Source organism: Chanodichthys erythropterus, chromosome 13 (assembly GCF_024489055.1).
Source record: "Chanodichthys erythropterus isolate Z2021 chromosome 13, ASM2448905v1, whole genome shotgun sequence".
In the NCBI taxonomy this organism is placed as follows: Eukaryota; Metazoa; Chordata; class Actinopteri; order Cypriniformes; family Xenocyprididae; genus Chanodichthys; species Chanodichthys erythropterus.
In genome coordinates this window covers 13,741,189-13,764,639 of record NC_090233.1, presented here as the reverse complement: position 1 = coordinate 13,764,639, position 23,451 = coordinate 13,741,189, and the positions used below count along the sequence as shown (strand labels likewise).

General features: G+C 40.6%; 1 protein-coding gene across 2 annotated transcripts in view; it reads left to right on the top strand.

Annotated features, from left to right (window-relative positions):
• Window positions 1-424: 424 nt before the first annotated feature.
• The window catches only part of LOC137034015 (nucleus accumbens-associated protein 2), a 49,741-nt gene continuing 26,714 nt past the window's right edge, over window positions 425-23,451 (top strand). For both annotated transcript variants that reach the window (XM_067406582.1, XM_067406580.1), the window contains exon 1: window positions 425-576. The gene's annotated coding sequence lies outside the window, so the exon portion shown is untranslated. The remainder of the gene's footprint in view (window positions 577-23,451) is intronic.

The following is a 23,451-nucleotide window of genomic DNA, read 5'->3' as shown; positions in this document are numbered from 1 at the left end:
TTGTAAGTTTATTCTCAACATTTTATCTCAACTTTTTTCTCAATATTTAACGAGTTTTTTCTCGAAATTTAATAACTTTAATCTCGAGATGGTTTTTATTTTTTATGTTTTTTTATTTTTATTTATTTATTATTGCTTGGCCCTAATCCTCTTCCGTAGTACCCTAACATTTTAGGTGATCTGCTTTGCACCAGGAGTGATTAATCAGAATTTATTCAATAACTGTCGCCCGTAGATTATCCCCTTTATATAAGTGCACGATAAACGTTTGAGGAATAAATGTTTAGGCGGCTTGCCATAATTGTTCATTAGAAATGAATCGTACGGGACGGTCCGACTGTGTCTTTAAAAACTCCTGAAAGCGTTGGAGAATGATGTCAGACTGAACGCGAAATCACTTCCTGAACTGAGAGAGAGAGAGAGAGAGGCAGATGGGGAGAGCGCTGTTGTTGTAGTGAGACAGCAGTGGAGGTGAGGAGGGTCTGCCTGAATATACGGACCCCGCTGGAAACTTCACATCCAGAGAAAGAACCGCTGCTGCGCGTCGCGCTCTTATATGGAGGAGAGACTCGCCGGGTAAATATATATATGACACGCAGCATGTTTGAGTCTGGACTGCATGACGCATATGGAGCCATATTTTATTTCCTACTTCATATATTCTGTGATTCACAGTACAGCAGCATTTACACTGATGGGGATCAGATTTCCTATTGTCATTTACTCAGAGCTGAAACTTGTGGTTGCTGTAATAACCTTAATGTCTCACATTCACACATTTGTTTTGGCTAATGAAACTTGTTTTTAAAAAAAATCAAACTGGCAGTGAAGGAATGCAGGTGGATTCAGTGGAATGCATATTGTGAAACGTGTGTGTGTGTGTGTTTGAGTTTATTAGTGTTTATTGCAGAATGATGATGATGATGGTCACTGCAGATGATCACAGAGCAGACAGTGTACTTTTGCAAGAACTGTTTTTGAACATGTATGACACAGTTTAGTCTGAAAATACTCATGCATTTTTTGGGGCATGTGCTTTGGCAATGTTATGAAGAAACTTGGAGCACTTGAATATTAAAAACAAGGATTTTCAGACACAGATTGAAGTGTCAGAGCTAAATGCTGTATATTGTTTTTTTCTGGTGATTTCTGGTTGCAGCATTTTTATTTATAAATGAAGTTCATTGTTGCATGAATCCTCAGCAGTTGATTTCAGTGTTCATTGAAACCGGATGTCATTTTTAACTCTGAAACCACATGAACAGAGGCACGGCCGCACACTCAGCGAGATAAACCAACTAACGGTTTGAGACGGATTGATAAGGCCGGTTTGATCTGTGGTTCAGAGTGTGTTCAGACAGGGCTTTAGCTTTGGCTGAGTGAGTGTCTGTTGCTTTAAGATTATTCAGACGATGACTAAATTGGAGAAAGGAAGTTTGGTCAGAGGAGAGAGTGTATAGCCACATGAAGAGTGTGTGTGTGTGTGTGTGTGTGTGTGTGTGTGTGTGTGTGTGTGACTGTTGCATGCTGCTGTCTGGTTTCCAAGACATGTGACTGTGCACAATGCCTCCTTTCCTATGCAACTAACATGTGCTCCATGGCATTTCCTGCATACGATATCTCTCTCCATCCGTCTAGATGATATCGAACAAATATTTTATGTGTGCACAGTGAGTCATTTCAGAATAGTGTGTCATATTCTTTATTGAAAGAAAGCCTTGCTGCCATACCAAACTTCTACTTTTCCGTGTTTCTCCTCAGGACGAGTTTTCAGAGCCACAGGGCTTCTTTTCACAGCTATACACCGCTGTAAAATCCACACCAGCTGTTACTGTAAATGTGCTGAATACGAATACAGCACCGTTTCTATGCACATATGGTTTTTTTGTCAGTGGTTGAATCTTAAATTAGTGCTTTCAGCTTTGCAAACTGTAATTTATTGATAGTTTTTGTTAGTTTTAGGCCTACATGTCATTGACATTTTTGGTTTCTCTTGAATATCGATGGTTTCCTCTGTGGTCACACAAACCATATTCAATATGAACCTGCATTTAATATTGTGTTTTCTGTGACCTCCTGTAGTTTTGTTGATGGCTTTTGTGTATACGGGCATAGCACGAAACCTGCTCATGTTGGCATTGGTCCAATTAAATGAGCTGCTATGAAAAGACAGATACATTTATTCCAAAATACTAGAGTTTGATTGGACAGTGACATCAACAACTGAAGATATGGGATGCACCGATATCAACATTTTGGCCGATAACCAATAATTCTTTACATTTAAAAGCCGATAAACTATATATTGGCCAATAAATCTACATTTTTATGTAATTTTTGAGAACCTGATTACAAAAACAAAAGTCACCATTTAAGACAATGTTCTCATTATAATTTTATGTAGCCTAAATGACAGACTTGTGCTGCACTTAACTATACAATTTATCTGTAATATTTTCCTTTTTGAAGTGATTTTAATCATATTTCAAGAAATTCAAAACCATCGTGGTGAACAGTGCGCATCTGCAGTGTCTCAGCTGAAGGAAATAATCCATTATTTAATATATCGGCCAAATTTTCTTATCAGGCCGATAACGATAACATTAAAAATGAACATACTGATATGGTGGCCGATACTTTGTGCATCCCCAGTGTTTTCTCCTCCCTTTGATAAATCTATTTATAGGGATGTACCGGTATGAACATTTTGGCCGATACCGATAACCGATAATTCTTTATATTTGAAAGCCGATAACCGATATATTGGCCGATAAATCTAAATACAAATTTTCCTGATTACAAAAACAAAAGTTTCACCATTAAAAGTCATGTCCCAAACACACAATTATAATGTTCTCATTATATTTTTATTTGGCCTATATCTATATGACAGACTTGCACTGCACATGTTGCACTTAACTGTATTTTCCTTTTTGAAGTGACTCCAATCCTATTTCAAGCCATTTAAAACCATCATGGCAAACAGTGCATCTCAGCTGATGGAAATAATCCATTATTTAATATATTGGCCACATTTTCTTATCAGGCCAATAATGATAACATCAAAAATGAACATTTATCAACCGATATGGTGGCTGATATATCATGCATCCCCAGTGTTTTCTCCTCCCTTTGATGAATCTATTTATTTTGCTGTCCTCTTTATGCATGGAAAAAAAAAACACTTTTGTTTCTTCTCTGCATTTCACCTCTCCTATTTCCTATTTCTTAATAGTGTGTCTACACACTTAAAAATAAAGCTTTCAAAATGGGGTTTTCAAGGCGATGCCACAGAACCTTTCAGTTGTGAAGAACATTTTAAATGATCTAAAAAACCTTTTTCAACTATAAAGAACCTTTTGTGTTTCCTGTATGTTAAAGGCTTGTCATTGTACCTTCAATGCCAACAAAGAACCTTTATTTTTAAGAGTCTAATAAACCTTGTGTTGTATATTATGAAAATTGTTGGCTCTTTGATGAATTGCTTTTGGTTCTCTTTGGATAAAAGAACCTGAATTTATTTAATATTGTGTTTTCTGTGGTCTTCTGTAGTTTTTGTTGATGCCTTTTGAGTATGTGGGCAGAAATCAGAAAAGGCAGATGATTTTACTCCAAAATACTAGAGTTTGATTGGATATTCAGCCAACTAAAGATATGGAAAGTGTTTTCTACGGATACACCGATAGGAGCATTTTGGCCGATAACGATAACCGATAATTCTTTATATTTAAAGCTGATAAACAATATAGTGGTCGATAAATCTAAATCAAAATGTAATTTTTATGTTTTATGTAATTTTTGAGAGCCTGATTACCAAAACAAAAGCTATGGGAAGTGTTTTCTAGGGATACACCGATAACCACTGTTGGCTCTTTGATGAATTGCTTTTGGTCCTCTTTGGATAAAAGAACCTGAATTTATTTAATGTCATGTTGTAGTTTGTTGATGGTTTTGGGTATCACACACAACCTGCCCATGTTGGCATTTGCCTAAGGACAGATGAATTAAGTTTGCTCAGACACTCAGCCATTGACATCAACAACTGAAGATATGGGAAGTGTTTTCTCCTACTTTTTACAATGTCACAAGTCTGTTTATTTTGCCATCCTCACAATAAACAACAAATAAAAAAAACACCACATGAATTTCCCATTTTTTTCCTCATACTGTGATCAAATACTTTGCACATGGGAAACATGTGGTTTTAGAACAGTTCCCATGTGCAAAATATGCGACCGCATGCATGTGGTTTTTTGATAAGGTGACTTCTAATCTGGTTGTCTAATAAACCTGGCATTGTAAGTCACATTGGATAAATGCATGATGGTATGGTCAGTTGCATTTTTTTGATATTTTGCATTTAGTATCGTTTTTCTTGTCTGTCCATCCATTTTTGGGCCATGACCCACCAGCCACTGTTTCTCATAAATTAAGTTCTAGTTTTGTGAATATAACGGTGTCTTGCTAACAGTAAAATGGCTTCATGAGTTCATCAGATACCGTCATGTGTGTGTTGTGCGTTCTCACACAGCATACAAGGCCGTGTTCTGAGTGCGTCTCAATGCATGCCTGTAACGCCGCTGTCTTTGGTTTGGCCGGCTGCCACGGCCCTGATGACGCGCAGCAGCTGTATTTTTGCACCGTGTCCTGAGTTGCCTTCCCGAGGCCTCGCTCTACCAAACATTCCACATGGGGCTGAAGGGGCAGTCGGGGTTTGTTGGGTTTCTCGGGGCCGAACCCTGACGGGCCCCTGCGCTGAGAACCTTATCTGAATACAATGAGCTCGCTCTGAACATCAGTAATTAGATCTCGGCGCAGGGACTCTTGAGACGTGCTGTGATCAATCTGTACTTGTATATAGTGTGCATGCTACACGATCGGTCACATGTGCTTCACAGACCTTGTGTTTGTTGATGATAGACTTTTCAAACTGATTTACTAAAGGCATTCTGCTAATAACATGTGCCATTTGTGCTTGAAACTCTTATTTTTCATTAGTTGACTGCTAAACGAGAGCACAAATGGGGCTTTTTCAATAGTCGATTCTGTTACTCCCAATGCTATTCAAAAGTTATTTCAACCCCGTCACAGTATGTTTGGAATTCATATACTTGTAATTTTACTGCATACTTGAGTAAAATCTGGTAAAATCAAGGTGCAGTCACATTAGTGAAATTTTGCGTGCAAAAAAGGCCCATTGTCTATTGTTAATAGTACAGATGTAGGAAATCACTTTTAAACCAAGCAAATTTGTGTGACCATTTGAACTTGAGCGCTTGAAGAACTTTTTTGCCCTAATGTAGGGCTGGGCGATTTCATGCCATCTCATGGGTGAGACGCTGCAAAAGATGCAAGACACAAGTGCAACAGCCAAACATGTCCGCCAAACATAAAAACAGTAGGAAAAATATAGCTGCAAGAAGCAATTATGGGGTCAAGCCGAATAAGGGCCGAAAAGGAAATATTTGTGGACATGTGTGATCATGAGATTAGGATAAAGCTGTTTAAACTACATCAGTTTAAGCACCATAATATCATGGTTTATAACTTTTGAGCAGTAGGTGGCGCTGTGACGAAACTCTGCATGCACCCTCAAGTCATGCCTGTGATGACATGTACCAAGTTTCGTGTCAATACACAAAACTTTTGCGGCAAAGATACAGCCACATATTAATTTTGATGCGCTCGCAGTCAAATTTGTTGACACAGTATAAAAACAACGGTTGGGTCTATCAAAAATCTTTTAATAACTTTTTGTCATGACTGTCTGTAGATGCTACATGCCAAATTTTGTAAAAAATTGGACACAGTTAGTATGGTAGAATATGGCAAATTTAGTAGAGCCAACAAATTTAATGTTGTAAGTTAAATGACAATACGTTTAATTTTTCTTATAAGCATTTTCATAAATTTCATTATATCTCTTGACCACTAGGGGAGCTGACCTAAAACTTTACAGGTACTCTCAGAACATGGCCTTGATGAATCTTAGTGAGTTTCGTAACATTATGTTCATGCGTTCGTAAAACACAGCATTTTATGACAAAATTCAAAATGGCTGATGCCCAAAATGGCTGACCAAAGACAATTGGATATCGTTCAACTTGGCATTCCTCAAGCAATCTAAGGAGACCATCTTCATGATTTTAGGATAAGGCATTCTAAAGTTATAAGCAAAAATAGACATTTTTCCTATCTCGGCACCAGTAGGTGGCGCTTTGATGATACTGTGCATGTATAAGTCATGCCTGTAATGACATATACCAAGTTTAGTGTCGATACACCAAATCATTGCGAAGATACAGCATCAAATCCATTTTTGCATGCTTGCTGTCAAATTCATTGACGCGCTATACGAGAACGGATTGGCCGATCAAAAATATTTTAATACATTTTTGCCTGGAGTGTGAGTAGATGCTACATACCAAATTTCATGCAAATTAGACAAATGATCTAGGAGAATTTTGTTTCTAGGACTTGCATGTCAAAAGTTATTATTAAACTGCCAAAGTCACGCCCCCCCAGTGGTGAACCATTGAAATTTCCAAAAACTTATGACATAACAAAGCCACGTTTACTGAAATCACGTGACTTTGGCAGTTTGATTCACACTCTGAACCACTGATTCTAAACAAAAGATTTGTAAAGCTTCATGAAGCAGTGTTTTGAAATCACTCATCACTAGATATTGTTGAATAAAGTCGTTATTTTGTTTTTTGGCGCACAAAAAGTATTCTCGTCACTTTATAACATTAAGGTTGAACCACTGTAGTCACATGTAAAAAAATATGTCTTTGGTAGCTTTCTGGGCATTGAAAGTGTTTATTGTCTTGCTGGCAAAGCAGGCCTCACTGAGCCATCGGATTTTATCAAAAATATCTTAATTTGTGTTCTGAAGATTAACAAGGACTTACAGGTGTGGAACGACATGAGGGTGAGTAATTAATGACAGAAATTTAATTTTTGGGTGAACTAACCCTTTAAGTTTTTAAGTTGACTAGTTGAACATTTAAACAAAAAAAAATCAAAATCCGAATCATTTACACAAATGTATATATTTACATATTTTTATAACCCATGGCATGACAAAAAATGTTTTCTGCCAATCATGTAATTTCCAAAATGGATGCAAAAAGGAATATCAGCCTCAGCTCTCAAATATCATTGCACCACACTTCATTATGTACAGTCAGTATTCTTCTGCTTTGTGCCAAGAACAATATTTTTCCTGTAAGAAACAAAAACATTTTTTCCCATAACAGAGTTGAAGTATTGGCTGATGTCAGTGAAATCCTGTCAGCGAAACTCTCTTTCGAAACGTGTTGTGCCAGTCCTGTTACGTTCAGAGCGTTTCAGGGTTGAAAATCAGAGCAAAAACCATTTTAATAGAGAGATCATTGAATACAGGGTTAGGGTTCAGATTGTATGTAGCCCATGTTGTTTACAGTGACTAAACTCCCACTTGGCATGTATTAATAGTAACGGCGCACCTGTCGCTGTTTCTGTGATGCTGCTGGACTCTGATCCTCTGCGTTCACATTTCAAATCAAATTAAATGCAGTTTCACACGTGCCACAATTTAAACGTTTAATAGTTTTGAAAGAGTCTCTAGGCTGCGTTTAATTGAGCAAAAATACAGTAAAACAGTGACATATTATTGCAGTTTAAAACAGCTGTTTTCTGTGTGAATATATAGTAAACTGTAATTTATTACAGTGAACTTTCAGCATCATTACTCCAGTCTTTCTAATCATTCTAATATGATGATTTGCTGCTCAATAAACATTTGATTATTCAGTCGTGCTGCTTCATATTTATGTGGAAAATATGTTCAAAAGTTCAAAAGAACAGCATTTATTTGAAATAGAAATCTTTTGTAACATTATAAATGTCACTTTTGATTAATTTAATGTGCATTGCTGATTAAGACTATTAATCTCTTACTGACCCCAAACTTTACAGTCACTCTATTAACCTTTTCAGTCAGATATTGCACTGTAATGTGGGTGTGATGACCTTTTTTGTCGTTTTGTTGTGTAAACGGTGCCTTATCGTTGTCCATATACTGTTCACGGAACACCGTTCATGCTTAATTGTATTTCTGTGTACTTTCGTAAGAGGGGAAATATGGGAGATCAAGGCTCTAAAAAGTGCAGCGATAAGAACAATAAGCGTGTTTTTATGGACATATTAAACCTACAACAAGATATGAATGACTCTGAATGTGTGATTCACGGTCAAACTTGGGCTGGAGGTTTGATAGTTTGTTAAATTAAAAGGCTTTTTCTGTCTCTCCCTCCCCCTCTGTGTCTTTGTGATTTCTGGTAAGTGACATGGCTGGCCTTTGGCATAACGCCTGGCATGATCACATGGTATGGATGTGTGTGTGTGTGTGTGAGAGAGAGAGAGAGAGAGAGAGAGAGAGAGAGAGAGTCTGTGAATAATTCCACATGAATGACTGTGTGTATATTGTATAATTCCAGCAGGGCAGAGCTCACTGGGACTCTAAACACTTCAAAGCTCTGATGATTTTCCACTTTAGCTGTCCTGTGTTGTGTTGTTCGGGACTATTTAAGCTGCTTTTGTCAGTTCTGATGGCACTCGGGCCTTTGCTCACAGGTATATCTGTAGCTGTGTTTGATACACATGTTAAAACATGCACATACTATGCAGCTACAGTCGCCTCAAGTATGCAAATGATCCTTCTTCTTAATTTGTTTACATGTTTTTTTCATCATAGTTGATGTGATGAAACAGCAGAGTAACCCTTTTTTTAGTGGTCAAGCATTAGTAATAACTTTATGAATGATTCCTCAGATCGTGTGTGTTGTTGAGGAGAGGTGTGTTGCTACTTTATTGATTCAGGCGCACCATTTTCACCTGCTGGACCTGAAAACAGGTGGAAAAATCCCACAAGACACGCACTGAAGGACCCGAGTCATATCTTTCTTTCCACACCATTCAGTGCAGGAGGGAAAATATGCAAGTGTATTTCCGCCAAGGAATAAAAAAGTAAAATAGGAAATTGCTACTTTTTATCTCACAATTCTATTTTATATCTTGTAATTCAGACTTCTTTACAGAATTCTGCATTTAAATCATGCAATTTTGACTTAATTCTGTAATTCTGAGTTTATATCTCACAATTCTGACTTCTTCTTTTTTTTTATTATTTATTTATTTACACAATTCTGCTTTTAAATCTCGAAATTCTGATTTTTCTTTTCAGAATTCTGAGTTTATATCTCACAATTCTGATTTTTTTTTTTCAATGGAATTCTGCATGTAAATCTCGGAATTCTGCGTTTGTATCTCACAATTCTTAATTTTTTTTTCTCCAAAATTCTAAGTGTAAATCTTGCTATTCTGACCTTTTATGTAATTCTGAGATTAAATCTCATAATTCTGACCTTTTTTTTTTTATTATTATTGTATTTCAAGTTTAATTGTCGCAATTCTGACCTTTTTCTCAGAATTGTGAGGGGAAAAAAATATGCATTGTGAAATAAAAAGTTAAAAAGATTATCTTAAGTTACGTTAATTAGGGGCCAAGCACCGAAGGTGCTTAGGCACCTATTGTTATTGTTGGCGTTCCGTACGCTTATTATTATTCTTCTTCCGTTTCTTCTTCCGCTCTTGAAGTCTATGGCAGCCCATAGAACCGCTTGCGGGAAAGTTGTGAAATTTGGCACACTGTTAGAGGACAGTCTGACCTTTGTCCATAGCAAATTTGGAGTCTCTAACTCAATCCCTCTAGCGCCACCAGCTGTCCAAAGTTGCACTTATGTTTATGTTAATAACTTTTGAACCATAAGGGCTAGAAACAAAATTCCTTTTTCCTCTGATTCCTTAGGTCAAGTCGAATCGATTGCACCCTATGACGTCATTTTCCGTCATGAAAATTTTTCCGCCATTTTGAATTTTCTGAAAAACCTACTTTTTCGAACTCCTCCTAGGCCGTTACTCCGATTTTCAAAAAAATGGAACCAGATCATCTTCAGACCATGCTGACAAAAAGTTATGGAATTCAAGTTGATTCCTCAAACCGCTTTCGAAAAACATGTGAACGAATTGTACGTAGTGCTTGCGAAAATAGACATAAGGCTGTATCTCCGCAACGCTTTATCGTATTCAGACCAAACTTGGTACATGTCATCACAAGCATGGCCTGAGGCAACATGCATCGTTTCGGCGCAGTGCCACCTAGTGGTGCGGAGATATGAAAAATGGATATTTTTGCTTATAACTTCTGATGGGTTTGTCAAAAAAACAAAAATTTGGACTCGTTGGATTCGGGGCATCATGCCGAGTCGAATGATATCCAATTTTTCCATATTGGCCGTTTTAGCTGTCGGCCATTTTGAATTTTGTGCTAAAATGCTGTATTTTACAAACGCATTAGCGTATCGTTATGAAACTCGGTATGGGTCATCAGAACAATGCCCTGAAGCAGCCTGAGAAGTTTCGGACCAGCGCCACCTTGTGGTCAAAAGTTATAACAAAATTTACAAAAATGCTAATAACTTTTGTCTATATTAACCAATTGTAATGAAACTGGTCTCAGTAGATTCCTTGGGTCATGCTGAGAACAAAGATATCAAATTTGCCATAGTCAGCTGAAATTCCTGTCCGCCATATTGTTTTACTTTAAAAACCTACTTTTTCGAACTCCTCCTAGACCGTTGCTCCGATTTTCACCAAAATTGAACCGTATCATCTTCAGACCATGCCGACAAAAAGTTATGGATTTCAAGTTGATAAGTCAAACCGTTTTCGTATACCAGAGCAAAACATTTGAGATATGATGCAAAAATGACTCTTGAAGCTGTATCTCTGCAATGTTTTATCATATTCAGACCAAACTTGGTACGTGTCATCACAAGCATGACCTGAGGCATCATACAGTGTTTCGGCGCAGCGCCACCTACTGGAGTGGAGATATGAATAATGGCTATTTTTGCTTATAACTTCTGATGGGTTTGACCAAAATTCATAAATTTGGTATGGTTCATCAGGACAATGCCCTGAAGGAGCCTGAGAAGTTTCGGACCAGCACCACCTTGTGGTCAAAAGTTATAACAAAATTTACAAGGCATGATGCAAAAACGACTCTTGACGCTGTATCTCTTCAGTGCTTTGACATATTGACACCAAACTTTGCAAGTGTTATTGTCACCTCACTCTGACCATACGACAACAATTTGGACACAGCGCCACCTATTGGTCGAAAGTGATGAAACAGTAAATCCTCATTTTTGATCATTTTTCAGCTCTTTTACCTAAAATGATCTTAATAGGTCTTTAATTGCTCACTGCTGCTGTTGGTCTGATGCTCACAGCCATGTTGGCTGGCTTCTTGTGCTGTTTTTGTGCTTGGCCCCGTAATTGCTGCTTGCAGCTATATTTACATTTGATTTTATTTTTTTAATTCTGTAGCAGAAATAAAACGTTCCATAGAAAACACATGCATGCTGGTGGAGAGTTATGCATTGTTCCTTACAATTAATAGTCCTGCATCCCTTCACCAGGATCCAAAGTGTAAAGCTGCTGCATGTCGGCCTCTGTTTTATAGATCTTCAATATCATTATGAAGTGTTATCTCTTTGACTGTGATTCTTGTTCTCTTCATCTGCTGGTTCTTGTACACACCTGTTGTGCTGTGATCCAGATCTTTGGTTGAGATCCAGGAGAATGTCTGGAAAATCTCAGGGAACATCCTGTCTTTCTCCTGTTGTACTGTCTTCATCCGCACTGACTACACCCATGATCCAGTGCAAACCGAGTGTGTCGTTCCTTAACTCAGGTCTTGTTAATGTTTTTTGTGAACTGATAATGATCAATAACAAGGATTACATGAGCAATTCTATGAACTGGCAAACATCTCAGTTCACTGTAGCAGTGTGTGAAAGCTGCATTTGTTTAATTATTGTTATATATGTGTGGATGAGCAACTTCAGACAAACTCTACAGCCGAAGATTAAAATGCTGCAGATGGTTAACCCGTCTATTTCACTTGATCATCAACAGTTTTTAGCATCTTTAGTGTTTTGACCTGAGGTTTATCTGCAGTGCTGGTTAACTATGTAAATACTGTACTGTAGAATACTCAAATCATTTAACAAGTGTGATTTTTAGTCTAGGAATTTCAAATCACAGATCCTTCCTGGATTTAAACCTTTGAGGTCAAGGATTGGCTGGTTAGTTCTGTAGAGTGATTTCGACTCCCAAATGCTTCCAGAACTGGCGGATAGAGGCATATGAAAGATCAGCCAATAAAAACCCCAGTGCAGCTTATGAAAATTAATAAGCATGCAGCTTGAGTGGACCTTGGAGTAGAGCATCAAAAATGCTTCATCATCATTTGCTGGTTTGTTGCTTGTGAGTCAATCAGCAGAGGGTCATGTACAGCTGGGTCAGAAATTATTTTTATTATTTTTTTCAGGGCAAATTTTTCCCCCTGGGATTGATTTCAAAGGTCCCCGACTCAAATTTTTGATTTTGTTAATATTTTTTCTTTAGAAAGACAATCATAAATGGTGATGAAAGCCATAACATTAAATGTCACAGATGTATATTTACTGAGTAATCCACTGTTTTGTAGAGCAGGGTCAAAATGACCATTTTCACCTGAGATTTGGAGCCAAATTTCAGGGTTGTACAGATGGAAGCGTCAGTATTTTATATTTACACAGAGATTGGTAGATCTATTAGTAAAATCTATTGATTTTATCAATCTTTGTTTCATTATGTGCCGACAGTGACTGTTCAAAAAAGCACTTCTTGTGTTTTTTGCCTCAAGTTTGCATGCCTGTGACTCAAGAAGTATTAAAGATATCTTAAGAAACAGAATCTAGAAGGATATTAACAAACTTCTTCAAGCATCTTCATTTTAAATGCCCTCGATGGTTCAGTCCCAGAGATATGGAGATCTTAATGCGGCTCCATGAGTAAATTTGTAAATTGTACACATTTTCATTGGTCAAAAACCAAATGTGGATCAAATTGCATACAGCTGATACTTTTTGTCTTTTAAAGAGGAATATCTGAAGAACAAATAATGTTGAAACTAGAAATGTATCTTTCAATCAGCTCAATTGCATAAAACAAACCTGTCTGAGTGCCATAAATACTCCTTTTCCAAAAGTTTGCATGCCTGTAATTCTAAAAGTACTCAAGATATCTTAATATCCTTCTAGATTCTCATTATTAATAAACTTTTCATTTGAAATCTTCATTTTAAAGCCCTATATAGTTCAGTCCCATAGATATGGGGGCCCCAATGTGACTCCATGTCCACATTGTTGAATTTTACCCATTTTCAATGGTCAAGGACAAGAAGTGCTTTTTGCCATTTTTGAACTGACACTGTCAGCACACAATGAAACAAAGATTGATAAAGTCAACAGATTTCTCTAATAAACCTACCAAACTTTGTGTAAAAAATAAATTACTGATGCTGAAATCTTTCTAAAGGCATTTTTACACCCCTCTAAAATGGCTCCAAATCTCCGGTGAATATTGTCATTTTGACCCTCCTCTACAAAATACTGGATTACTCAGTAAATATACATCTGTGACATTTAATCTTTTGGCTTTCATCACTATTTATGTTTGTCTTTCTACAGAAAAAAGTATTGACAAAATCAGAAATTTAAAGGGCATTTTTGTTGGTTTTGGTGTCATCTTTGTCCCGAGCCCCTGTGAATTACTGTATTAACTGATGAGACTGATGTCACAACAGACACTGTGAGACTCGACAGCGTTTTTGTTGTGGCAGTTTGAGCTGTTAGTCACTGACTCATTTGTGTACTTAGTTAGAGAGTTTTACTCTAATATTACCCTCACGCTTTCACTAAACACACTGAGCTGACTCGAACAGTGTAAGTGATGATGCCTCAGATCATGACTGTCTTCGGTTTTGCATGGTTTGGCACACTGACACAGTGTTTTCAGTGCTCTATTACAGGATAATGATGATGAGATATAGTCATTACTGCACTGATGGTTACGGGTCAGACGTGTTTTTTTAACAGATTCTTCATCACTGACCAACATTTAATACTGGAATGCTTTAGTCAAGACTCAGGATAATTGTTTTACAGTCATTCATGAGATGTCCAGAGATGGGCTTGCTTTAATTCTGTGATATTAAGTTATGCCGTTTCAGATATTCCCTTTCACATAGTGTTATATATAGCTGTTTGTGAATTTAAAATCTCTGCAAAGATTAAAGTGCAGATAAAGTTTTTGTCTCTCAAAAGAAAGAATCAGTAATTCCAATCTCACTTTCTGCTGAATCTATGTAGGTTTGTAACTAATTTGCATAAAGCCAGCCTATGGTCTTCATTGGCTGAACAGCGTCTCTTTGCCCCGCCCTCAATCACTGTATTGTGTCTGAGACTGGAAGAGTTTGTTTTGTTCATGTTGAGAAGACGCTGTTTTCTGCTGCCAAAGCAAATCCGCCTTGATGAGAATGATACGGTAAAACTGTTACTGTTTTGCATCATTGTGTATCAAGAGCTGAGATTCAGATATGATAATGAGAGTTTGGTTTCTGACCAATCAGAGCAGAGCAGGTGCTCAGAAAGGCGGGGTTTAAAGAGAGTCCATGATTGAACCATTTCAGACACTGTGAGAAAAGAGCTGATTCTGCAATGGAAAATGAATGTTTTTTGAGATTGGATGAATGTAAACCTGTTGTAGAAGACGACAAAACAAAATCAGGAACCTTTAAAATATGAGTATACAGGGAGTGCAGAATTATTAGGCAAGTTGATTTTCTGATCATATTTTTTTTCCAAGCACATTTTACCAATTCCAATCCACATCAATCTTAATAACTACTATTAATATTGTTTTTAATCATTTATAAGTGATATATAATTGTTCATGAAGGCTGGAAATGAAGAATGCCCTATATTCAGGTGTGCAGAATTATTAGGCAGGTTTTCTTTTACAGATAAACTGAGATTTAACTCAGACTGAAAAGTCAAAAATTATTAAATACTCATGAGAAGGACACAATACTAATGTAATACTAGAAATTGCAAAGTTAAAGCATGACCATTGGACAGTGAAATGCTCATTGGGTCAGCGGGGTCATACAAAAACAGCTGGAGAAGAAAAGACACGTTAACTGCAAAATAATTAAGAATTAAGGTGAAGAATTAAGTGTGAAACCATCAGGAACCCTTTAGTCTCCAGCGCCACCATTTCCCAGTACTGAAACCTACCTGGAGTCTTCAGAAGTGTGAAGTGTCAGGATCTCAGAGACTTAGGTTAGGTGAAGAATCCTAAAAAGCGACCTGCTCTTAATAAGAATCACAAGCTGAAGTGTTATAAAATACATGAAGACTGGGTTTTTATAGGCCTTATAGACAGACAGCTTGAGAGTGACTCCTGAAGGACCAGCACCACATCCTCTTGTACCACTGTTTGAAGAATTTATCTTCCAGAATCTGGCAGTAAGGTGTGGGAGTTCACTTTTAGTCCATCTCTTATCCTGAAATGTCCATCTTGCAGAGATGGACTAAATGATCTTCCAAAACTTACTGCCAGATTCTGGAAGATAAATTCTTCAAACAGTGGTACAAGAGGATGTGGTGCTGGTCCTTCAGGAGTCACTCTCAAGCTGTCTGTCTATAAGGCCTATAAAAACCCAGTCTTCATGTACTTTATAACACTTCAGCTTGTGATTCTTATTAAGAGCGGATCATTTTTTAGGATTCTTCACCTAACCTAAGTCTCTGAGATCCTGACACCTCACACTTCTGAAGACTCCAGGTAGGTTTCAGTACTGGGAAATGGTGGCGCTGGAGACTAAAGGGTTCCTGATGGTTTCACACTTAATTCTTCACCTTAATTCTTAATTATTTTGCAGTTAACGTGTCTTTTCTTCTCCAGCTGTTTTTGTATGACCCCGCTGACCCAATGAGCATTTCACTGTCCAATGGTCATGCTTTAACTTTGCAATTTCTAGTATTACATTAGTATTGCGTCCTTCTCATGAGTATTTAATAATTTTTGACTTTTCAGTCTGAGTTAAATCTCTTTTTTGGCTCATTTTATCTGTAAAAGAAAACCTGCCTAATAATTCTGCACACCTGAATATAGGGCATTCTTCATTTCCAGCCTTCATGAACAATTATATATCACTTATAAATGATTAAAAACAATATTAATAGTAGTTATTAAGATGTGGATTGGAATTGGTAAAATGTGCTTGGAAAAAAAATATGATCAGAAAATCAACTTGCCTAATAATTCTGCACTCCCTGTATATTAGCGCACTTTAACAGATTGTGATCTGTAGGCAGGAAATGAACATTAAACTCATTGACTCATTGCGTTCATGTGTATATTATCTGGACTGTGTCGATTCTGAAATCAAAAACCCCACATTTGCAGCTCAAGTCACACTTGCACAGTATCGATCGGTCTTTGCGTTAAATGACAGCAGCGGATCTGAAGAGTTTCTGAATAACGCAGTGCTGCTTGGTGCTTTACACAGACCAGTCATCCTGGAAATAACCTAGTGTTTACACCATTGAGTTTGAGGAAGAACTAGCCTGAGTCTGAAAGAGTTAGACACAACTAGCTTCCATAGATTTCAGAGACATTTAGTAGCAAGCTAACTGCATTCTGCTCTGTTTCCTGAAGTAGTTTGTGCTTCTTACTTTTATATGGACAGAAATTCTGATGGCACAGATGCATCCACCACAGTTTCATGGTATTTCACCTGCTTCTCATTTATTTTTCAGTCATTGTTATCTCTTCTCCTATCTGTCTGTCTGGATGATAGTAGGGTAAAAACAAAACCAATTAAAGCTGCAAGCAGCAATGAAAGGGCCCTCGCACATGGGACCACCGCCACCCGGTGGCCTTAGGGAAACAGTGAATAGTGGATGACATGCATGTAAGCAAGTAAAAACAGGAGAAATATGGCAGTCATTTCGATGTGCCACACTTCCTGCTGCCAACAGGTGTTAATGAATATTACCATGTAGATGTCTTAAGGCCAGGACTTTTATCAAACGTGAAGATTGGGGCAGATCGGACATTGTATGCCTGAGTTACAACAACTTCCTGTTTCGTGGCGTTAATTGCATACTTTAGTACTCAGCCAAGTGTTGCATGATTTAATGTGTTTCTAGTGTGTTTGGTACTTCATGGCATATTCAAATTTCTGGGAGTGAATTATAGCGCAAAGCATTTCATTTCCTGTTGCCAGCAGGTGGCGCTATGACTAACTGAATATTGGCATGTAGATGTCTTCAAGCCAGTACTCTTTAACACACATGTGAAGTTTGGGACAGATTGGACATTGTGTGCCTGACGTACAACAACTTCCTCTTTCATGGCGAAACATCACACTTTGTCAGGCCACCTTCAACGAAAACTCAAGATCTTTGAAATTTAACATAAGGCCTCTAGATTAGACTGACCAAATATGATGTTTATCTGATTAAAGCTCTAGGAGGAGTTTGTTAAAGTACAATGTCTGGAAATGGCAAAAACTGCAAAAATTTTGCAGAGAAAATTCAAAATATCTCACTTCCTGTTGGGTTTTCAGATTTTCCAGGCTTTTCTGTAGGTATTGGGCTGTTACATTGGTCTAATGAATTTCGTACCTGTACGTGAAACGTAGCGCGAAGGGCGCTTAATTGAAATTTTATAGGTGATGCCAATTCTGAACCTCATATCAGATGTAAATTTTCACCACTTCTGACGCATGTGCAAAGTTTCTTGAGTTTAAGCATGTTTAGGCCCTCAAAAATGTGATTTATTTCGTAGAAGAAGAAGAATTGACTGAGCAATTACAATAGGGTCCTCACACCATCGGTGCTCTGGCCCTAAAAACTGGTGAAGGATGAATGAGAATAAGTTTACCTCATCACTAAATAAATGTCTAAAAATATCTTATTAATCTTTTTATTTAATTCATTTTTTTTTTCGTAGAATTTTACAATATATTTAAATTTTTTATTTACCTTTAACATTTATTTGTCATTGTCACGGTGCACTTAAGATCCAATCGCAGCTTTATTTAAGGCTATCCAAAGTTATTGTCATACATCCAGGCAAGAGTCGAAATCCATGAACAGTCCACACAAAACAATGAAATGCTCAGACTTGCAGGTGAGAGTAAATTAAACCTCAATGACTGAAACAACCAGGCGTGCGTCTCAATCAGCTCCCATAGTTCAGTAGTCAGGGGACTGATCAGGGACTCAGCCACATTCATTTACATGATACACTGATTCACAACCTATAGGGAGCTGATTGAGACGCAGGGCAGGTATAAGTAGACCGACACTAATGACATGAGTGAAAACAGCCGAGTATAATGGGAATAATGAGTCCGAGACAAGAGATCATGGGAATTGAAGTCCAAAAAGGAAAGGCAACAGAACAGGATGGAGTGCCCTCTGGTGGCTAAGCAGGGCACTCCAGCTAGTGATCAGGAGGGAGGTGGACTGGAGGCGGAATCAGGGGGAGGGATGGTGGTCCAGGTCCATGAAGGGGTAGAGGAGGCGGCCCGGGTAGAACCGGGCAATCAGGTGGCCAGTGCGGGTAAAACTGCCACCACAGCAGCACATACGGGCTTGATGGCCCCCACGGTGGTGCAGATGACCACCACAGCAGTGCAGATGGGCTTATAGACCTCCACGGTGGCGCAGATGACCACCACTGCTGTGTAGACATTCTTAAAGACCCCCAGGACGGATCAGGTGGATCTATAAGCCAAGACAGCTGACCAGACAAAACTAAAACATTAAACAAAGAAAAGTTAGATGTGACCACTAGGGCCGCAACCGGACAGGCAGGGATCTCAGGAACGCCCTCCAAGGCAGAGGGAACTCCAGCGATCTGGTCGTATTGAGGCAAGCAGACAAATCAGGAACGATCTCGAAGGTCGTGTCGAGGCAGGTTAACAGTTCAGCAACAACCTCTACAGTCGTTTCGAAGCAAACAGGAAACTCAGGAACCACTTCTGTGGTCACATCAGGGCCAACAGAGCACTCAGGAACAATCTCCTTGGTATTATCAAGGCAAACAGGGGACTCAGGGATGACCTGCTTAGTCGTATCCAGACAAACGGGGGACTCAGGGACTAGAACATGCTCTGAAGCGGGCTCATGGGCTGAAGGCTCAGGCATGGCAGCCATCTCAGCTGAGGGCTCAGGAGCGGACTCACCGACTGGAGCGGATTCATGGACTGGAGCTGATGTGTACGCAGCCCACACACACCAAATGGCTGTGGCCACAACAGCCAGCACTGCAATTTCTAAAAACTAAAAGCCATCTCATGTGTAGCAGCCATCTCGACTGAGGGCTCCGGAGTGGAGTCATGGACTAGGGGGCTCTGGAACAGACTCACGGGCTGGAGAGGACTCTGGAACAGACTCACGGGCTTGAGAGGACTCTGGAACAGACTCACGGGCTTGAGAGGACTCTGGAGCAGACTCATGGACTGGGGGCTCTGGAACAGACTTACAGGCTGGAGAAGACTCTGGAACAGACTCACGGGCTGGAGAGGACTCTGGAGCAGACTCATGGACTGGGGGCTCTGGAACAGACTCACGGGCTGGAGAGTACTATGGAACAGACTCACGGGCTTGAGAGGACTCTGGAGCAGACTCATGGACTGGGGGCTCTGGAACAGACTCACGGGCTGGAGAGGACTCTGGAACAGACTCACGGGCTGGAGAAGACTCTGGAACAGACTCACGGGCTGGAGAGGACTCTGGAGCAGACTCATGGACTGGGGGCTCTGGAACAGACTCACGGACTGGAGAGGACTCTGGAACAGACTCACGGGCTGGAGAGTACTATGGAACAGACTCACGGGCTTGAGAGGACTCTGGAGCAGACTCATGGACTGGGGGCTCTGGAACAGACTCACGGGCTGGAGAGGACTCTGGAACAGACTCACGGGCTGGAGAAGACTCTGGAATAGACTCACGGGCTGGAGAGGACTCTGGAGCAGGCTCATGGACTGGGGGCTCTGGAACAGACTCACGGGCTGGAGAAGACTCTGGAACAGACTCACGGGCTGGAGAAGACTCTGGAACAGACTCACGGGCTGGAGAAGACTCTGGAACAGACTCACGGGCTTGAGAGGACTCTGGAACAGACTCACAGGCTGGAGAAGACTCTGGAACAGACTCACGGGCTGGAGAGGACTCTGGAGCAGACTCATGGACTGGGGGCTCTGAAACAGACTCACGGGCTGGAGAGGACTCTGGAACAGACTCACGGGCTGGAGAGGACTCTGGAACAGACTCACGGGCTTGAGAGGACTCTGGAGCAGACTCATGGACTGGGGGCTCTGGAACAGACTCACGGGCTGGAGAGGACTCTGGAACAGACTCACAGGCTGGAGAAGACTCTGGAACAGACTCACGGGCTGGAGAGGACTCTGGAGCAGACTCATGGACTGGGGGCTCTGGAACAGACTCACGGGCTGGAGAAGACTCTGGAACAGACTCACGGGCTGGAGAAGACTCTGGAACAGACTCACGGGCTGGAGAGGACTCTGGAACAGACTCACGGGCTGGAGAGGACTCTGGAACAGACTCACGGGCTGGAGAAGACTCTGGAACAGACTCACGGGCTGGAGAGGACTCTGGAGCAGACTCATGGACTGGGGGCTCTGGAACAGACTCACGGGCTGGAGAAGACTCTGGAACAGACTCACGGGCTGGAGAAGACTCTGGAACAGACTCACGGGCTGGAGAAGACTCTGGAACAGACTCACGGGCTGGAGAAGACTCTGGAACAGACTCACGGGCTGGAGAAGACTCTGGAGCAGACTCACGGGCTGGAGAAGACTCTGGAACAGACTCACGGGCTGGAGAGGACTCTGGAGCAGACTCATGGACTGGGGGCTCTGGAACAGACTCACGGGCTGGAGAGGACTCTGGAACAGACTCACGGGCTGGAGAGGACTCTGGAACAGACTCACGGGCTGGAGAGGACTCTGGAACAGACTCATGGACTGGGGGCTCTGGAACAGACTCACTCTGGAACAGACTCACGGGCTGGAGAGGACTCTGGAACAGACTCACGGGCTGGAGAGGACTCTGGAACAGACTCACGGGCTGGAGAGGACTCTGGAGCAGACTCACGGGCTGGAGAGGACTCTGGAGCAGACTCCTGGACTGGGGGCTCTGGAACAGACTCACGGGCTGGAGAGGACTCTGGAGCAGACTCACGGGCTGGAGAGGACTCTGGAGCAGACTCACGGGCTGGAGAGGACTCTGGAGCAGACTCACGGGCTGGAGAGGACTCTGGAACAGACTCACGGGCTGGAGAGGACTCTGGAACAGACTCACGGGCTGGAGAGGACTCTGGAACAGACTCACGGGCTGGAGAGGACTCTGGAACAGACTCACGGGCTGGAGAGGACTCTGGAGCAGACTCACGGGCTGGAGAGGACTCTGGAGCAGACTCACGGGCTGGAGAGGACTCTGGAGCAGACTCACGGGCTGGAGAGGACTCTGGAGCAGACTCACGGGCTGGAGAGGACTCTGGAGCAGACTCACGGGCTGGAGAGGACTCTGGAGCAGACTCACGGGCTGGAGAGGACTCTGGAACAGACTCACGGGCTGGAGAGGACTCTGGAACAGACTCACGGGCTGGAGAGGACTCTGGAACAGACTCACATTCCAGGAAATTCATGCCAAACTGCGTAAAAGTGTAAACAAACCAACATGGCGGACCGTACGGGGCTTATGCTCAGCAATTATTTCTATCGCCAAAGGTGCTTACTCCATGCTTATTTGAGGGAAACAGAGGAGCAAAATGGCGCATAAGGCAAGAGAAGCTGTTATACCTTCTATTTTACCGTGCACTTGCATAAACACTGCACCCGTAGGGGCTGTCATTGTTGTTTCGCTGGCTATGTGACGTCAGAACCCGTAACTGGGAGTACAGCGATCTAGTAAGAGTTCACGGGTGGGATGTCACGGGTTTGACTGCTGTTCTAGTGCACTTTCACGGGTAGAAGGTTGAAAAAACACAGGTTGCCTGGAACTCTGCATAAGTAGACAGACACAAATGACATGAGTGATAACAGCGGAGTATAATTGGAATAATGATTCCTAGACAAGAGATCATGGGAAATGAAGTCCAATAAGGAAAGGCAGTAGTCCAGGATGGAGTGCCCTCTGGTGGCTAAGCAGGGCACTCCAGCTAGTGATCATGACAATCATCATAATCGCTTGTTCTTCCACGTCAAGCAAGTACGGGTGAGTTTCTGTTTACCATATTTAAGTGCTCTATGTACATTCACTGATCAGTGTTTATATGCGAATAAAAGCCTAAATTAAATCTCTTCATCATATAAAGTGAGCAAGTCTCTTCAGAAGGCTTGGATTAAACCCAACATTAACATTAAACCCATCATTTTACATTCTTTTTATGATCGTTTTGAAGCGTCAGAGTTTTGGGTGAATAGACTTCAGATTTCAGAACTGTTCTGAAGATGAACGAAAGTCTTACAGGTTTGGAATGAATGAGGGCGAGTAAATGATGACCGACCCTTCATTTTTGGGTGAACTAACCCTTTAAGGGTTTTGTGTGAGTAATAGCAATAGTGATGCTTGACTTCACAACCCATAACCAGTTATATACTCCTGATGAACTCCTGATGATTCAGAACCAGCTTGAAAGACAGAGTGATTGTAGAGCAGGTGAGGATTATTTGATAGAAATGTGGGTGTGATTTGTGTGCTGAGTCACATTCAGAGCAAACAGCTCTTTGTCTTGTGGACACACACACACAGTTGAACATGTGACATATTAAGACTGCAAATCCATAAACACACACATCGTCCTTTACCTAAGAGTTTAGGAATGAGTTTGGTTGAGTTTAGTCAGTCATTACTCCATTTCTACTTTCTCTGATACACATGTTCCTAATAGTTGGTGGATCTTTGTACCATTTCCGAATCGCATCAGTCTGTTCAGTCATATTTGCGACGTCTCCAGGTATCCAAGTCCTGTCTGTTTGAATGGGACTTAGTTGCCACACTCGCATTTAAAAAAACATATCTGACATGAACTGTCCCATAAATGTCGTTTCTTATGCTCAAATAGTGTTAAAATCTTATTTCTGTCCAAACCAGCCAGTGTGTACGTGCAATCTTGAACGCGAGTCTCAGAAGACCGGCAGCTGCAGTGACTTTACCGATTGCTGATTGGCTCTTTTATTTAGAAGGCGGGGCTTATTCCTCCATTTACATGTTGCACTTTTTCTCCCATTCATAGTAATATGAGTCAGTGTATGTAGATTTGAAATTAAGCTCTTTTTTCCCCGTTGTTGAATCATGGAACCAAACACCAGTTATTTTGCCAAGAGATATCTCATTTATTATTAATTGTCAAGACATAGGAGAGAGAGTTTGATGATGTCTTCATGCCCAGCTTACAAAGTTTGTGCATTTA